Below are 19668 nucleotides of genomic sequence, written 5' to 3' on the forward strand. Positions count from 1 at the left end.
GTCCATAACAGGATAACACACTGACAGTCACTGACACAATACAAGCTTGATCAATCCCAGAATTTCATCAGTGTGTTTCCTCGTCTGACAGTGCTTCTCCACGAGTACCGACTCAGCCTTACTCGCCTCTATTCAACTCAGCCTCGGTCGTTTTCCATTACAATATAGAATCACTGCAGCGTGGGCGGAGTCATTGGACCTTTTCCCTGTCACGCTCAAATAATCAATTAAATACTAGATATTTTATACACATTTATTAATAATATCACAAAATGTGGATCGTTACGATGGTGCTTCAGTGTCCGGTGTTTCGGTTTCACTGGTGCCCCTGTTAACTGGTGACTTCCGCCAGCAGCCGTTAGCAGCAGCTGATCTTAAAATAAGACAAAGAAACGTTACGATACGAACGGCGTTCTCCAGGAGAGATACGGGTTCTGGTCGTTCTCGAGCTACTTCAAGTTGCCGTAATCGTCACGACTTGGTCTCATTTACTAAGATCACGTGGAAGACACACACACACACACACACACACACACACGCACAACGATTGCCTTTCTAACTGACACAAGATCAAGAAAATGAGCTCATAAATAATCGCAGATGAAAGATGAAAATCTTCCTTCTCCCAGCTTTACTCCAACCACTTGTATTTTCTGAATGAAGACGATGACAGGAGAGAAGTCGACTTACTGAGCAAAGATCTTCTTCCTCTTTGATTTCACCTGAGAAACCAAACCACCGACGCTGGATGTGCCGATGAATTGTTAAACATATTTACCGCACAGAAACCCAAAGTGACTGACACGTTAAAAGCCTTTTTATATTCCCCCAAGCTTCTCTCAATTGATACTGTCGTTTTTCTCACTGCCTCACGTATGAAATACTTATCATTCTGTCTTTAGTCAAAACTCATTTTCACTCTCTGAAAGGAGAAATTTCCCATTTTTAATGACAGGTATGAAACTTACTCAACAAGGAAATAACTTCCTCCCACATTATTACATTTTAAAAATTCATTTCCACCCAGTGTTTTGCTCTTAATGACACAGAAAAGGTTTGAACCCCCCCCCCATTCCTATTTCCCACAGTCAACTTTTCCATTAAAGAAGCAGGCATGACGCGACTGTGAATAAGGAAACCATTACAAAGATAATTTATTCCCCAAGTCACTCTTTAAGATGAATGTCTGACTGCTGATCCAGAAGCTTTCCAATTCGTTTTAGATACATTATGCAAATGGAGCCGGCTCATCAATAACTGTTTTAGCTGAAGAAGATAGACTGGCCATCTGCGGCTGGAAATGAGCGTCTACGTGTTCTGGCTGAGGGTTCGTCTCTTTCAGATGGATTGGCATGCGCTTAAATGAGTCTCGGTATGAACTCAAAGTGTGTCACCCGCGTCTCCAAAAGAAAGTGATGAAAGCCGATTGGAGGAATTGGAAGTGTCCGTTTCCCCATGAGAGTCGGATTTATGACGGCTTCTGTTTACTACTTAGCAAAACGTCGTCACCAGAGTAACAATCGATGCTCAATATTGTTGGACTATATTTGTTATGTTCACCAAAACACTTCCCTTTCTTAAGAGGGTTGATGGAGGCCGAGGAGAAAAACCATCAGCCGACCAGAACCACGGCGGTACTGGGATGGAGGCCATTGAACCTTTTCCTTCAGTTGTGGAGGGATTTCCTCATTGGACCAACCAACCACCTCCACAGAGTTACCTCTGAGCTTTAGTGGGCAATGGTGTTAATTAGGATAAAGTTACTTCCCTCTAATGAAACAGCATCCACCGCTTCCATCCCTCTGTCCGTCCTCCACCCCTCCACCCCTCCACTGGTAAAACCTCCCCAGCAACTCATCCATCGTGCTAAAGACTCTTTCCGCCTCCCAGCTGACGAGCTACTGAAGCTCTGCATGTAGAAGATCCACAGATGACGGGATTTTGTATGACAACGACGTCCTTTCACCCCGTTCATGAGGAGGAAGTATCGTTCACACGTTCCAGAGCAGATTATCCTAATAGATCCCGTTTTGATTTGCATGTGAAGCTACAGAATTTGAAAACAGATTTTATTCATTACATCCTTGGCTGCAGGACTGACATTTAAAAACATCTTTTTTAGTAGTCGGCCAATAAGAGAATATTTATCATTACACTATTGGTTACCCCACAACCGGAAGCAGGGATTGAATCCCTCCTCACATTCTCTCAGTCTGTCCTCTCTTTTTCTCTCTTTTTCTCTCTTTCCATCATTATATATTCATGACCTCCCAAATCTTTGTCCCAGACTCAACGTGTTGATGTATTCTGATATATATATATATACTGCTGAATATGCACTTTAATAATTGCACTTTACAGTAGGTTTTTAAGGAATAATTTGTTATTATTTCATCATCATTGGCTTTGTTTTACCATATTGTTTTTATATGTTTTTATTTATGTCTGTAACCTTGTATGGTTTTATGTGGGACGACGGATGGAAATCAGCCTTGTGCTAAATTGGGTATATTTGCGGTAAACCTGATGAAGAGACGGCGTGTTGATTAATATGCACCGCCCCGTCCAAATAAACAAATAAATGAGAAAGTCTGCTCCTCTTTTTGATGAGGTCAGCATTTTCTGTGTTTTAGTGGAACCTGGACCATTTTTAAACTGGGACGTTCTTTCACATAAAAAGTAGGAACACGTTCTGCACTGTACATCCACACTGCTGGAGTTTGGGTGAAAACGTCTTATCAGCTGCGACTCACTGAAACGGTTCCTTCCCCGCACATCGAAGCCTGACGTAACCTCAGACAGGTTTTCTTTTCTGTGTTTTCGTTTCGAAGCTTTGAACTGCGATCATGCGTTTGTGTGCTTTTGAATGAATGTGTGGTTCAAAACTCTTTGTGAGAAGCGAGAAAAAAAGAAAAGAAGAAAAAGTCACTTTGTTCCGTAATAACTTCGACTCACATCCTTTCGCTGTCTTACTTCCAAAGGATCAGAGGATGTGTGCGGCGCCCTCCCCGCTGGGAGCTCTAATTTAGACACCGACTTATAGATCATCGCACACAAAGCGGGGAGAGCTGAACGCAGCGGGCTCGTTATAAATACTGGGAGGGTTTACAACAAATACACCATGTACTCCCTCAAAAGAGCGGCTGGGATGGTCTTGAAAGTGTTTGAAAGATAGTTTGTGATATTTGAAGTGAAGAATTAATGACGATCGCCGCTACGTAGCAAGAGGCAGCGGAGCAGGAAAACTAGTCGATTATCAGGAAAACACATCCGGTTGTTTGGTCCGTGTTACAGACACATGAGGAAAGTAGAACTACGAAGACTACCGGAGTGCGAATCAGAGTATTTTTGATAAAGAGAAGCAGAACAAAGCTCAGTTGTGAACCGGGCACAAATGAAAGGTTGGTTTTTAGTATTGATCGTTGAGATGTAGGTTAGAAGTATTTGGTCTTTATATCGAGGAGTTAAAAATACAACAGAAACAAACATCAGCTCACAACAGAGTTGAACTTTCCTGTGAGTCTCTTTCAGAGCTTTTAATTGGTGATACTTTCAATTTTGCTTCTGCAGCACCAGATACAACACAGTCATTTCAAGAGACTTATGGGCCTTTCACACGAGAGAGTCCAGGACTCGGTCCACTTCATTTGGTTCGATTAGCGTTCACATTCACTTTAAAGACCAGATCAAACCTTAGGGGGCGCTGTCGCCTGAAACGAACACTGACCAGAGAGGAAGTGAAGAAGAAACACAGCTCATTGATTGGTCCGGACCGGAAGAGGAAGTCCCGCCTCTTTAGCCCATGGTTGCTAGGCTAGTTAGCTCCACAAACAACCACGATATGATGTCTTCAGTCCAGACATCAATGAGTCTTCCTCACTACTTCTTCCTCTCCACTTCCTCTCTGCCTCTTCCTCTCTACTTCTGTTACACTTCAGGTTTGAATTATGAAAATATGTTTAACTGAAATAATTATACTCTACGTACTTCTTCTTTGGAAAAGACAAGCTGCAGCTGCAGCTACTGATTTCAATTAATTAGGTATAATACCTGTTCTGGTCTGTAGTGGAAACGTACAATGTGCATTTTAAAACTTAATTCTCTGGGTTTTGTTCAGCTCCAGTTCAAAGTTGAAAAAAAAAGCCAATTTTTTTCATTTATCTTAATTTTACAATCCTTTTTTAATCACGTTTCATTTGTTTAAAGGTGATGATTTAATTTACACTGAGTACTTTTCAACCAAACCAAATAAAGAAAAAAGAAGAAAAGTTTAATGTATTTGAAAAAAAAAAAGATTAAAGCTGCTTAAGATCAACCTGAAATCTCAACAATACTTAACTAAGGTCCCATTTACACGACAGCTTTTCAAATGAAAACGTTGCATTTTTATTAGATGAGTTTCACGTTTACTTGCCATGTTGTCGTGTAAACACAAAACACAATAAAAGTTTTTCCACTTGAAAAGATTGTGGTGAAATTGTCTCTGGCCTCACATCAAGGAAATTATTTGCAGAGCAACACAACATATTCAAAATGGTGTTTTGTTTGTCGCGTTTGTGAAATTAGTTTGAATTACAAGATCCAAGAAACTTTATTTATCACCTAGAGGCAATTTAAAAGGAGCATATTGAGAAATCTTAAAAACACCATAAAAGCAGAGAATAAAAGAAAATAAACCACATCATAAATACAAAAAATACCTATCTGGAGTCCTCATATGAAGAAATTCTGGTTACTTTTGTAAAATGGAAAATTTTAACTAAAAAGGATCAAGATTTGAACCTCCTCTCTGGCGCCCCCTGGGATCACATGCTCTGAAAACCATTTTCAATCCAGAGCTTCACTATCGTCTCATCTTATTTTCTTTAAGACTTTAAGACTTTCCAAGTGACATGAAGCCTCAAGAATTCATCAAAATCAATTTTATTTGCATGATAAATAAATATAACGTATAAAGTTTATTGCCCGTCGACTTAATGAGATATACGACGATAATAAATGGTTCACGTGAAGATCAAGGGCAGAACTTCTGGAAATAGAGGTCGTGTCAAACATCCTCACAAGGACGCTGAAGCTTGTGGCTGTACGAGCGTCTGTTTATCTGCCTACTTCTGTATTCACGTGAGCTGCGCTTTATTTAACGAGGACGTTATGAGTGTGCGCAGATGGGCAGTAAAGGAGTTTTTTGGCAGCAGAGACGTAAGGCTTGTGTCGGAGGTTTTTACACCTCGGCTCTACTTTTTGGTTGGACTGATAAAACGAAGCAACACACACGACCGTACACAACTCCACATTTTGGAAATATCGAATTTTGAATTGCCTGCAGCTGAATTAAATATAAATGTGAAATCACTATTGTTGTTTTCTGTTGCAGTTTGATAGTGATACTAGTAGATTAATCTTCACTTACTGAATTGAGACAGATATCTGGGTACCACTTACGTAATATTGATGCAGGCGTACAACTTCTGCAAAGTTTGCACAGGTCTTGTATTCACGATTTTATATACAGATGTAATACAACTTCATGTGAAACGTTGAGAGAAGCAGTGAAATTGTTCAGAAAAACACTAAAAGGAATTTAAAAATGAAAGAATTCAAACCCAGAAGTGTCCAAAGGATGACCTGGGATAACGACGGCTCACTGCTAATCTTTAATTGGTCCAACAACAAGTTACAAATCCAGGATGGAGTTTGGCCCGTGAACACATGAACACATGAAGCTTGACTGTACTGACACCAGGGGAAGATCTAACGACAAAACACAACAAAACTACTCAGAAAAATAACCAGAAATAGCAGAAAGAAAAGTAAAGATAGGAAGTGAATGCTGAGATATATTCCACTTCTCATTGTTCCTTATTATTACACATGTGACTGTAACCTAAAAGTCTATAGGAGACATTCCCAAACTGCACCATACTAATGGAAGAATCCTCTTCTAGGGTCCAACCAACTCTAATATCTACAGTACACTCAGTAATGTGACACTTTGGGCTGTTGGAGGACATTTCAAGTGAAAATGTGTCGTTTTTGCATTTTCACTTCCAAAAAGTTACGAGCTTGTTTGTTTACATGTAAACAGCTGAAAGTGATGTAGTTACCACTAGTTGGTACTGTTGTTTAGTTTTAGTAAAGAAAGCACACACACACACACACACACACACACACACACACACACACACACACACACACACACACACACACACACACACACACACACACACAGCAGGAGCACACACACATTCTATTGGACAGACTACCAAGTTGGATTATTATTACGGTGACTGTCAAAATAAAACAACCATGTTGGATTGTTATTACAGTGATTTTTAACATCTGCTGTGAAAAGGGGAGGCTGGAGGAAAATGGTCACCAGTTAACAGGGAAAACAGTTAATCCTAAACACCGTGCAAGAATGAGCCGCCCTCTGACTCATCTGTGTCGTGATGTACCGGCCAATCAGAGGCTGCCGTCTGCTGATGTCACTTTGTCTACTGGCTTCAGCTCACTGGGAACCTGGAGGAGGAACCAGGAAAGTACCTGGTAGCAGGATAGTAGCTGGTAGCAGGATAGTACCTGGTAGCAGGACAGTACCTGGTAGCAGGATAGTACCTGGTAGCAGGACAGTACCTGGTAGCAGGATAGTACCTGGTAGCAGGACAGTACCTGGTAGCAGGATAGTAGCTGGTAGCAGGATAGTACCTGGTAGCAGGACAGTACCTGGTAGCAGGACAGTACCTGGTAGCAGGATAGTACCTGGTAGCAGGACAGTACCTGGTAGCAGGATAGTAGCTGGTAGCAGGATAGTACCTGGTAGCAGGACAGTACCTGGTAGCAGGATAGTACCTTGTAGCAGGAAAGTACCCGGTAGCAGGATAGTACCTGGTAGCAGGATAGTACCTGGTAGCAGGACAGTACCTGGTAGCAGGATAGTAGCTGGTAGCAGGAAAGTACCCGGTAGCAGGATAGTACCTGGTAGCAGGATAGTACCTTGTAGCAGGAAAGTACCCGGTAGCAGGATAGTACCTGGTAGCAGGATAGTACCTTGTAGCAGGAAAGTACCCGGTAGCAGGATAGTACCTGGTAGCAGGATAGTACCTGGTAGCAGGATAGTACCTGGTAGCAGGTAGAAACACGAAGTGGAAAAACATCAAAAGCGAGTTGAATCAAGTCATGTAGGGCTGAGTAGGAACTAGTGGAAAAGCGCCTTTTGTTTGTCTCATACCAAGTAGTGCTTTTTAGTGGAAAGTTGGAGTTTCTCGTGTTTTTTTCACATTATATTATATTCCAACGTGTCTCCATTATACCTGGCTCCCAGTCCCAGAGTCAAACCTTTTCATTCGGTGTGAGTGCTTCACCACTACACCACCCTACAAACCCAACTTACTAGTTTTTCTATCAATTATATCCAGTCAATAACTGACTGGGACCAGAAGTTGATTACAGTAATCAATACCTGCATGAGGCTACCCAGTTTAATAAAAACAAAAGACAGTTGTCGCGACACCGTGTTGGAGGTTTTCTGTATCGCAGTCAAAGTGTGGCATCAGACTCCCGGTTCTTCCTCTTGAAGGATAAAACACGGAGTTCTCCGAGTGATTGAGTCTCCTTGGTGAGAAGCTTTTCTGGGTTATGGAGACAGTGAGGGATTACGTCTCCCCTGTGCCAAGATGTTAAAATCCCTGCTATTATTAATAAACCCGTTAGACCCACGGGACCCCCCCCCCCCCCCCCCCCAGCCTGTTCTATTATAATTGACTCATTAATTGACTCATTTAAAACTGTCTAATTATTTAATCAATTAAATTCAATTTAGCTGATTGCACACTTCCCATTTAGCGCGCGGTCTTGATGGAGGAGGTGATGGAGGTGGAGAACGGGAAGCAGGAGAACCCATGAACAAATGTGTTTCGTGGTAATAACCGCTAACGCGCAGGCTAATTACTGAGGTAAATTGATCATTTTGTCTTAATTGATTTAAGCTTGTTAAGAGGGCACGGCGCCAGCTCCGTTAGTGTGCCGAGAGCGCTTTATCGGGACGACAGTAATTGGAGGTGAATGCTCTCATTTCTTGTCTTTCTCTGCCCTAACCAGGAATCCAAAACATCCATCATAACTAATGGACGCCTGCCATACGGCCAGTCTGGAACGCTACAAACCCACAACAGGAGTCTGGAGGAAATGTTTCCCACAAAGTAAGACCAAGTAGAAAAATGAATTTAATTTAGGGCTGCACAATATATCACAAATTTATCATTGTCACTATTTCACTGTTTCTATTTACTGTACTTATACACACATGAAAGGAGGATGTTATTAATATACAAAAATTGGGCAAATAAATGCTAGATTTCTTTTCAACTGGCAGTCATCACTATTGAACAACTGATATTTTTAGGGCAAATTTCAACAGCATAAAAATCCACAGTAATCAGCAGCGTTCTTCTAGAACACTGTAAAGTACAGATGCTTTGAAACATACTGAAACTGAAAACCTGCCTTGTAAAAAATAAGCCTTCCCTTAATTGTGTTGTGTTTCTTTCTAATCCAATACCTTTTCTTTGACTTATTTAAAAAAAAAAATATCTTCGAGATTGTTTAAATGCAAAGTGCGTTGTGAATAAAATGTAATATTATTGGTACTTTTATTTTGACAGTCACTGCAATAACAATCCAACTTTGTCTGTCCACTAGAATGTCTGTGTTGTCCTCCCAAGAAGGTTATGTTTTGTTTGTGTGTGTGTATTTATTTACTGGTTTGTATGTATGGATTTTACCAACCTTTCACAGCAACTACTTACCCACATTGTATAGAATTATCAGGGATGATTTTGTCATCATCCAAGGACCAATTGATTAGATTTTGAGACGTTAATGGCAAACTATTTCCAAAAAGAAATCCCAAAAAACTGAAAAAATGTCCCATACAAAGTGGACGAGAGAGGCACCTCATGGAGGAGATCAAAGATCAGCATCTGTTGCCATGGAGACGCTCCCTGCTCAGTGTCTTTCTCAGTGATGTAGCGACCAGTGCTACCTAGTTAGCATCAATCTGAGCTAACGGCTATCATGCCAGCGATGGTAGCTCAGTTCCGCAAACAAATGTGGTGTTGGCAAATGTCGTCGCTTTACCGAGTGTAGCTCTAGATTTTGTTTAGAGCTCATTGTTCTCTGCTGCATGTGTGTGTGGTTTCATTACAAAAACAAACAGCGCCAACGCATGGCCCGGCATGCCAACTACATTGTTTTCAGCTGAGCGACTGCTCATAGAGCTAAAACGCAGTTTTAGTGAGTTCAGACTATATATCTGCCCCAAGGAGTCCAAACAACCAGAGTGAAGGGTTTCTTTAAAGAGACAGAATGTGAATGCAATGCACTTCTGCGTCAATACAACCAAGCAACGAATAAAGTGAACCCTGCTGCCAGCCGCCACAACAATCTCAGAAATGTGTAAGCTCGCTGGTTGTGCGTATAGTTGACAGTTTTAACAAACTGTGTCAGCGTGCAACACCGGCGCAGTTCATAAGAGCAGTTCTGAGGTGAAACTCAACGAAGTGAGTGTCAACGAAGTCTCCAGTGAAAAGCCCCGGCTGGGCCCTTCAGGCGAAACTGGAGGATTTGTTCCACATCTGCTTGAAAATTCAAGACAGCAGGTTCCTGTAGGAAGCTATTTTAGAGAGCAGTTCGGATTAGATTGGCCCTGTGGTGGCACTCAACCTATTTCCTCACAAAGGGGACGGGGCGGGGAAGTGCCGCTTTTCAAAAGTTTCCGGAAAGCGTGTGTGTGTGTGTGTGTGTGTGTGTGTGTGTGTGTGTGTGTGTGTGTGTGTGTGTGTGTGCATACAGCGTTTGGTCCAGATCCTCCATCAGATTGCCGTCCTTCCACTTTGCTTTGCCATTTATTTTCAGAAATGGATCTTTTGGGGAAAAGAATGTGTGATGTGGAGAAAGAGAAGAAAGTCGGGAGGATTGCAGGTTTTCAGAGTGAAGATGATGACGCTGCGAAAGAGCGGAGACACCCAAGTGTGTGTGAGTGTGTGTGTGTGTGTGTGTGTGTGTGTGTTTGTGTGTATGTGTGTGTGTGTGTTTATTTTTGCCCGTCCAGCCATGGAATGTCAGATACAGAAGAAGATATAGCTCTGCAGGGGATAGCAGCAACCTTGTGAGTGTGTGTGTGTGTGTGTGTGTGAGTGTGTGTCTGTGTGTAGCCGAATATTGCACCGCAGGGGACAGTCCTAAACTTGAGTATCTATCATTAAATCCTCCTTGAGTCTTTATACACACACACACACACACACACACACACACACACACACACACACACACACACACTTTTTTAAACTTTCATAGTGTACGCTGAAGGGGGCAAACTTTCACCCTGAACTTGTAAAAGAAACTTTTTTTTCTTCTCTTCTCTGCAGTGTCTTGCTTAAAGTTTTATTTCGTATTTATGTATTAGCAGAAGAGGACCGCTGCTTCAGCTTTGGGATTATAAGCAAGTAGGAAGTCATAAACAAGTAAATAAATATCAGGATGAAGAGAGCAGACATGTGATCATATTATTCTTTCTGTTGAGGGAGAATCTCACACACATTAGATTGTTTTGTCCAGAATAGACAGTTGCTGTTGACTTACCAGGTCTCTGGTCTTTCAGGGACTTTTCTATGTTTTCTATGTTGGATCAGAATGAACAAAACAAACACTGCCTCTGGAAAAACACTCTTGTTCTGATGTGAGTTTCATGGCCGCTCAAGGTTCTCCGATATGAATCAATTATTGAAAAGATTTTCATTTGCAGCAACACTATCATTAGATTGCGTCTTACCACAGTAGCCCTAAAGTACTCACATCAGTTACTTTAGTAGAAGTACAGATATTTGAGTAAATCATCTGAATTGTACTCTAACATATTTCAAATGCTACAAGTATATGTGGTTATTGAGCCTAAGTTTTTTTTTCAGGAATCTAAACTTCATCTTCTTTTGATTTTCACTTTATGTCTCTGGTGACGTTTTACTTTCCCTCCCTACATTTAAAGGGTCATATTCTGTAATCCCAATCCCAATCCCAATCAAGGTAGGCCCTCCCTTTGACTCTTCCCACAATTAGGCAGCTCTGCTCTGGCACATGGCACCACCAGAGGAAGTACTTCCTCCTCTTCCCAAGATGGGCATGTGTGGGCGGAGCCAGTCCAGCTCACACAGACACAGCAGATTCTGAATGCAGCTCCTATGATCCAATATTCAAATGAGGAAAATGAAGTAGGAGCTAGAAACTTTGAAAACAACTTTATTTGATCAATGAGACCGTGAGAAACAGTTAAATAGCTGGATAATATGTCTCCTTTAAAGACAGACATCTGTACTTTATCCTCATTATATTTATTTTATTTCATTCATTACTTTATTTGAATGGGACAGTGCATATTGATGAACAGACACCCAGTGCTGTAAATATGTCTTAAAAGTGCCTGGCTCCTTTCAGGCCCTGCTTGCACAACAACATTTCAGAAAAGTTCTGCGTTTATAAAGCAATGTTTTAAAAACGATGTCCGTTTTCATGGAAACGACAGAAAACGATGTAGTTAGCATGCCAGGCCACGAGTTGGCGCTGTTGGTGTTTTTCTTTTATGAAACCACACACATGGGGAGACGGAGTCGGAGTGTTTTCAAAAAGTTGCATTTTCAGTGGCTCTGAGCAGCGTTGTCGTATAAACGGACCCCAGAACACAATGAACGTTTTCTGATTTCCCTTCAAATCATTTAAACGAGGCCTGAGTTTTCGTGTCATTATTAATGATGAAGCTGCTGACAAACATAATAAACAATAGTTAGAATGTCGACACACGCGTGTTTCCACAGGAGGAACATGGCTCCATGCATAATGAGGCTCCACTAACGGTTTATTCTTTTAATTGGTCTCCATCACTCTTTCTCAATAAATTCCACTGCAGAATAATTACGAGTTACTACCCTCAACTTGATCTATAATTTCATTTAAATGCAGAAAAGGAAGTAGAATATTGGGAAAAGGCTTCACCATGACCCTCAAACTCCAACCACCACTAAAAATAAATTCTTCTGCATTTTACCAACTCTGATATATATCGTAATATATATTAAGAAATACAATACCTCAAATTGACAAGTTACTACAAAAAATATAGGTAGTATGAGTGTAATAAAATAATGTGGAACATACAGTACTGAGTCACAGATTTATATTATTTAAACATGTAAATCCTGAGACAGACTTCAGTATGAGAATGCACTCGTCCCACTGTTTACTCCAGATCCCTATACAGGCCCCGAAGGGTTGGTTTGTTTATTAAATATTAATCAAGTTGAGCAAATGCTCTCATTCAAACACTGCATTTGTTTTGTTTTTTTTATCATTTACTGTGTGGGGAAAAAAAAACAATCCATGGTAAATCAACATAAGCTTCTTTGTGGAAATTGTCATTTCCTTGGCCTTGCCGACAGGCAGATGCACCTGTGACTGTGGAGACAGACACACACACACACACACACACACACACACACACACACACACACACACACACACACACACACACACACACACACACACACACACACACACATTCACGCACACTCACACACACACACACACACACACACACACACACACACACACACACACACACACACACACACACACACACACACACACGCACACTCACACACACACTGGGTCTCATGAGAGCAGCTCAACACAGGTAGAGGAGTTCAATCATCCAACATGACGGGTTCCACGAGGAAACACACACTCCAAATCCCTGCAGGACTGAGCCTGCGGCTATACAACCCAGAGGCAGCGGCTGGTTCTGATTCAACTCCTATTTATTTAAATCCTCGGAGACTCTCACCTGCATCTCTGCCGGCAACAGAGAGTCCTCGTCTACACTACAAAGCTTCCACTGCGAGGAGCTCGGGGAAGAACTGGGGTGAATGAACCGATATGCAGTATGCTGTGGGTTTTCTCTGCGTATACGCGGGAAAAGTGGGAAGCCCCTCTGAGACCTGCAGCCTGCACACTCCAGTGGCGTCGCTCACAGTCTTGCTCAAGGGCAACGCTGGAAGGAAGACATCGGGTGTTGAGATCTGTGATCACAGCTCCGGGTTATTGTCTTTGGACGGAAAGTTCCCTTTGTTTCAGTTCTCTCTATACATTGGCAAACCTACTGCGGGTATTTTAATTAGAAGTTGAAGAAAGACAGCCTGTCCCGAATCCCCGACCTCCAATTCAAACACCCTCTGCAAAATTGATGGGACAACGTGTTGAATAGAGTATGCAGTGAATTTTAATTCTCCTAAACCCAGAGTCGATTCAGAATCATAGATATGGACAATTCAAAGTACAATATTCAATAGTTTGGTGAAAAAGGTTCAGATTTGCGATTCAAAACAGTCCCTGTTTACAATGACAACATTTCAGAGTGAAAATAAGAACTAAATGTGTTTTTTGTTTTTTTGGGCTGCTGAAAACAGATTCCAGGGTGTTTGAAATACACTCCGTCTCCATTTGAACAAAATGCAATACGAAACAAGCACACTACAGTAGCGATCAATAGTTTGTCTGCATGTGTGATTACACCGACAACAACAACAATGGAGGATACAAGAGGAATGCTTGAGCAGCCAGCTCTTCAGTGTCCAGCAAAGTGCACATTCACAATGTTTACATGTACGATATACTGAGAGTGCTTCACGAGGGAAATGTAAAGATAAAAGGAGCTTTAATGCTTCGCTAATGTTGTTTTCTGTATGCATGATTGTATTCCATAATATCTGTAGATTTCTTTATTCACCACAGATATTAAATGAGACATTCAGACTCTCCAATTGCCCGAAAAGAAAGTTAGTCATCATTAGTAGATTTTCCCGACAAAGCAAGGCGAGCTACGCTTACTCAACTTATTCAATAAAAATCTATGGATGCCATCTATTGGGATCAAATTCCAAAGTGAGACAAACTATGACAATCCAAACAATCTGGCGTTCTTTTACCAGTTAGATGCAGTTGGTGTTCCGCTGATCTTTTCCAGATCAGTCTCGGGCTTATTGGGTCTCAATTGATCAGAACTCTTGGTGCTGCTGGACAAAGTACAAGTGTTACCCCATGAGGTTAGTTTTAGTGAGCCTGACTTTGTTTAACTTGTGTCAATGATTCCCAGCTCTGAGATGTGGTGCCTTGCCATTTCCGTTGTGATTAGTACATGGTCATTAAGTCTGCTGGTGCTCATGGGCGTGAGCAGAGGTATCGATTGAATGTGTGGGTTTGGCCACTCCGAGTCATTGTAGTCCTGCTTTGTACTTGAAGAAGGTTTAATGAAGGTAGTTAGTAGACCTACGGCTCACTCCCCAACCTGGAGTACCAGGGGCTCGCTCCACGGTGAGGTGGTGAGCCCTCAAGGACAACATCTCGACTGCACAAGATCATTTAACACCCAGGGTGTTTCAAATATACAAATCCAAGAGTCACAAGCCACGATATTAGATACACCTGTTAAAATACCGATAACCAATAACATTGTTAACAGTTTATACACACCTGAGGTAAAGAAAAGCAAATATGTAGGTGGGGTGTGTTGAAAGTAGTAGTCTGAATGAACATTTATTGTGTAATGCAATCACATTAAGTAATATTCACTTTGTTAAATGTCGAGTGGTTAAGGGCGCCAGACAGATGATCTCTCGATTTTAAAATATGCAGAGAAAAAATAATGCAGTGAGAAGATTTTTAATTTTTTTTTGGTTTGTTTTTAAAGTGAAGAGGATGGTGTAAATAACGATCAATGTGAGGGTCTGAAATGACAGAAAGTCAACAGCAACTTGAAAACTTGTTCCAACCAAAGAACACTGAAGACCATTTCTGAAATGTACACCTCCTGCTGAAGAACACTTTGGAAACCAAAGATTTGCCAGCGCGGACTGAGACCGCACAGCAGAAGACCCCAGATACATTTCCTGATCTGATGAATTTCAGTTTTTATCCATGGTCTGGTCAGAATGTGTACAAGACAGGAAATCATGGATCTGTTCAAACATGCATCATCTGGTCGCAGGAGCGTCGGAGACTTCTTAGTACCAACTGGGAATCTTTTAGTTCCCACGGCTTGAATCAGTTCAGTTTTATTCCCATAGTGTCAAATACAGCACGGTGAGCTGGAGACACTTTAACAGGAAGAAACCTGCAGAACCAGAGTCAGAGGAGGAGACTTTCTACTGTTCTGGTTGGAAATCAGAGATAGAAAGAGAGATGGATCGACTGTGGCGACAGACTCAAACCCTGGTTCAGGAAACTCAGCAGTGTGTTGTTGATCACGTCCAGACTTCAGCGTTCCTCTCATCTCTTCAACTGAAGCTTAAATCATCTTCTCCCATCTTGGATATGCTATTCTACTGGATTGAAATGATTCAAAATCCCAATCCAATACTGCACCTCTGGGATGCGATGGAGCCAGATGATGGATGTGCAGCTTGAGAATCTGCTGCCACTTAAGCCAAAAGGACGATGTTCCGTCTCCCTCCGGCTCGGAAACATGAAGCCACGAGGCCAACGAGCTTCCTGACCTGGAGGAGATACGTAATGTTGGTGTATCGCAGATCTCCCGCTCTCGCATTGACAAGAAACTAAACAAGGACGGACTCCGCCAGTGAATTATTCATGAGTGTTTTTTCAGGATCTTTAAAAAAAAAAAGGGAATAAAATCATTACTGACACCACAGAATGCTAATTGCTTGTGTGCAGCCACGGTGTAAACACAACCTCCGTACAAACTGTTTACTCGCCGATCATAGTCCACCCGCAATATCCAGAGGTATTTAAATGTTAAGGAGAGTCAATTAAAATGATGAGAAAAGGAGAAAACTGAAAAAAAAGTCAAACACATCCAAGAAAATGGAGTCATTTTAACATTGAGATAAAAAAAAAAAAAGTAAAATGCATTAAATATAAAATGTATAATTATTATTATTACTATTATTATTATTATTATTATTGTTATTATTGTTATTATTATTATTAAGTCAAAATACATCATTTTTTTATTTTTCCTTCAGAAACATTTTGCATTTAATGTTTTGGAAACAATTTCACGTTTTATAGTAGAAACACTGAAAATATGTAGTTAGCATGTTGGGCCACAAGTTGGTGCTGTTGGTTATTTGTGGAATGATTCATGCGTGCAGAGAACACAGCTAGATTTAAAAAAAAGTGATTAAAACAAGGTTATCATTGAAATACAAAGAAAAAGTGAAGGAAAATCAAAATGTTTATTTTCTTTGAGAAATAGAACTCTGCTATCTCACGCTATCAAACTTCAGAGTCACTTTGTTTGTTTGATTTTTGCCGTTTGTTTTTAATTTTCAATGGAAAAAGATTTGAGATAAAGGAGCAGAGTATATAAGTGAATCTTTTTTTCTGCTCCCTTTGAAAATTTGAAAACTTTTGTTCTGTTTTTTATAGTTTTGTTGTTTTTTTGTTTTGTTTTTGAATCAACAAAATTCACTAAAAAAAAGAAACTCTAAATATTAACAACGGGGGAACAGGGAAATTGTAGTAGACAAGTAGGATTGTTATTACGGTGACTGTCAAAATAAAACTATCAAGTCCCAATATGGACTGGGAGTCATGACACTCTGGAGGAAACATTGTTCTGATTGTCTCTACTGAGCATGTGCAGAAGAACGAGTTACTACCAGCGTGGTGCGTAAAGCGCAGTAGCAGCTTGTGTTTCAGTCTTTACTCAGCGGAGCAGTGAAGGTGCACAAGGACATTGTGGTGCAGCTTCAAATGGTTGGGACTCCGACCTTTTTCAATGTTTGGGATCAAAATTATATTTAAAAAAAAAAAAAAGTTTCCTGAAACTTTGTACAGATTCAAGGAACCAGAGAAATATTTTATAAATGGCCGCACACGGTTTGTTGGCATGAGGTAAAAATACCAATTAAATTCAATATAAAGTTCAATATTTATTCTAAAAATAAAAATCCACAATGTGTCCATGTTAAATGTGTCTCCATGAAGCTTTTCACAATAAAGCAGGGCAGTATCTAAGTAATGCAGTACAACAGCTCTGGGGAACCACTTCTGCATCAGATTGACCCACACAGTGAATAATACAGCTAAATTATTCATTAATCACTAATGGGAGAAAGGAAGAAAAACTTAGGAGTAACTAGTTACTTTGAAAAGGAAAAGCTCATCAACTCATCACACTGAAAAGTAAAAAATAAATATGTAGAGGAAAGTAAGACGGTGCGCCGCGCAGACACTCACACACACACACACACACACACACACACACACACACACACACACACACACCCACACACACACACACACACACACACACACACACACACACACTCTGTGTGACGCAGCTTAGTGATTAGAAGTACCACTGGGCCTTAAAGAGTAACTCCTTTTTTTTTACCTCCTTTTCCATCTTTCAATCAATCCTTCATGTGATGCATCGGAGTCATTACTTCAAGTCACACTAACATTTCACACACGCCAAGAGAAATCAGGTGAAGTTGCACTCTTTGTAACACACACACACACACACACACACGCACACGCACACACACACACACACGCACGCACGCACACACACACACACACACGCACACGCACACACACACACGCACGCACGCACGCACACACACGCGCACGCGCACGCACACACACACACACACACGCACGCACGCACGCACACACACACACACACACACACACACACACACACGCATAATCTGTTCAAATATGGGCATAATTACTCCTTGCCTTGCTCTGATTGGTCACAGGTGTTGGCTCCAAATGAGCGTAAATGAAAGCCATTAATCGTGGCCGCAGGCGAAGCTGAAAGAAAGTGATGAGCAGCAACACAGTCGGCACTCTGCGGCAGAAAAATGGCTGCAGGCAGGAGATGGATGGACGGATGAAAGAATGGATGGAAGGACGCAGGGGAGGGAGGATCGGTTTCATGCATAAATTCTGACTTAAGCAAGCAACAGGACAGATGGACATTTCTCAGGTTTGAAGAATGTGTTAAGGCACGGATCGCACTCCAGCCTGATAAATAAAGTCATTGTCATACAAAGAGATGGATGCCTTGTTCCCTGGTGGAATAAGAACGGAAGTATGGTCATCAGAAACTATGGTTTATTGCAGTTATCTTTAAAGTCCTGTAAGGTTATAATGATTTAGACTGACTGATGATGAACTTTACAAAACCAAATCCTTCGATATTGCTGAATCTGCAACATTTGGCTTCAGGGAAGACTTCCAGAGGTGCAGAGGAAATAAAAGAAGAAAAAGGGGGGGAAGGGAAAGAAAGAGAAAAAAAAGAAGAGAAAACAGCAGGGGAAAGGGGTATAAAAAGGATAAAAAGAAAGATAAATGTAAAAAGTAAATAAATTAAAGTGCAGAATTAAAGGAGTCCGGTTGTCATGATCAGCTGGTTCAGTCCATTTGGCTCATTTTGTGAACTTTGGTTTCCTGTGGTCGTTTTAAAGGCGTCATATTGTGAAGAATTCTCTTCTTAAGAGACTAATCGTCCCCATACCTGGACTGACGTCCCAGAAGTGAAGACAGTCTGTCCTCCCTCTCCCTGGCTTGTTTCAGGTTTTAAAAAGTGTGTTGCTCCAAGCAGCCAATCAGAAATCAAACCCTATATAGTGTCATCGGGGGTTTAGCCAATCCCAATCAAGGTAGGCCCTCCCTTTGACTCCTCCCACAATTAGGCAGCTCTGCTCTGGCACATGGCACCACGAGAGGAAGTACTTCCTCCTCTTCCCAAGATGGGCATGTGTGGGCGGAGCCAGTCCAGCTCACACAGACACAGCAGATTCTGAATGTAGCTCCTATGATCCAATATTCAAATGAGGAAAATCAAGGAGGAGCTAGAAACTTAGAATACTGAAGGTTTGTGGAATAATGAAACCATGTGAAAGTTTGGAAAAGCTGGATGATATGACTGCTTTAATAAAAACGATCAATCGGTGTTTGGACGTCGTGCCGAGGTTCAGCAGACGGTCGACTTGGTGTCGTACTGTAAGCCTGCGATCAACACGATCGTAGCTGCTGCTGCTGCGGCTGCTTCCTGTTTGTTTGGTTTACATGAAAGGTGTTTTGCTGGAAAATGAAAGACCACGACAGGAAATGCTAACATAAAATGCTAGTAGGTGCTAACAAGTACTTGCAGTACGTCAAGCTCCCGTTACATCACCACCCTCCAGGTCTTCCTCTCTCTCTGAACCACGACCGTGTCCAGATTCTCCGCCTCCTCTTTGGAAACGCCACGACGCTGAGGCTCCGTTCACAAGTATATTTCCGTCATTACTCTATCGATCGACGGGATTACGCTATATGCAACACGTTCCGGCTGCGAGCCAGCGTGCGTTCATAGCGACTGCAGACACGATTACTTACATTGGTCTTGTGCAGCGCGAGCGGCTGCGACTGCTAAAGATTGTTAAAACTTCACAGTGTGGGGAAAACTAACCAGTGCCTTAAATTGACGCGATAGAAGCAAAGCTGGATTGAATTGTAAACGGAGCCTGAGAAAGACATCAGTCATGCAATTTAGAATAGAAGAGAATTGTATTTATTAGCACCTTCCCCAGACATGAGTCACAAGGT

This window comes from Lipophrys pholis, assembly GCF_963383615.2.
Source record: "Lipophrys pholis genome assembly, chromosome: 4".
Taxonomy (NCBI): Eukaryota; Metazoa; Chordata; class Actinopteri; order Blenniiformes; family Blenniidae; genus Lipophrys; species Lipophrys pholis.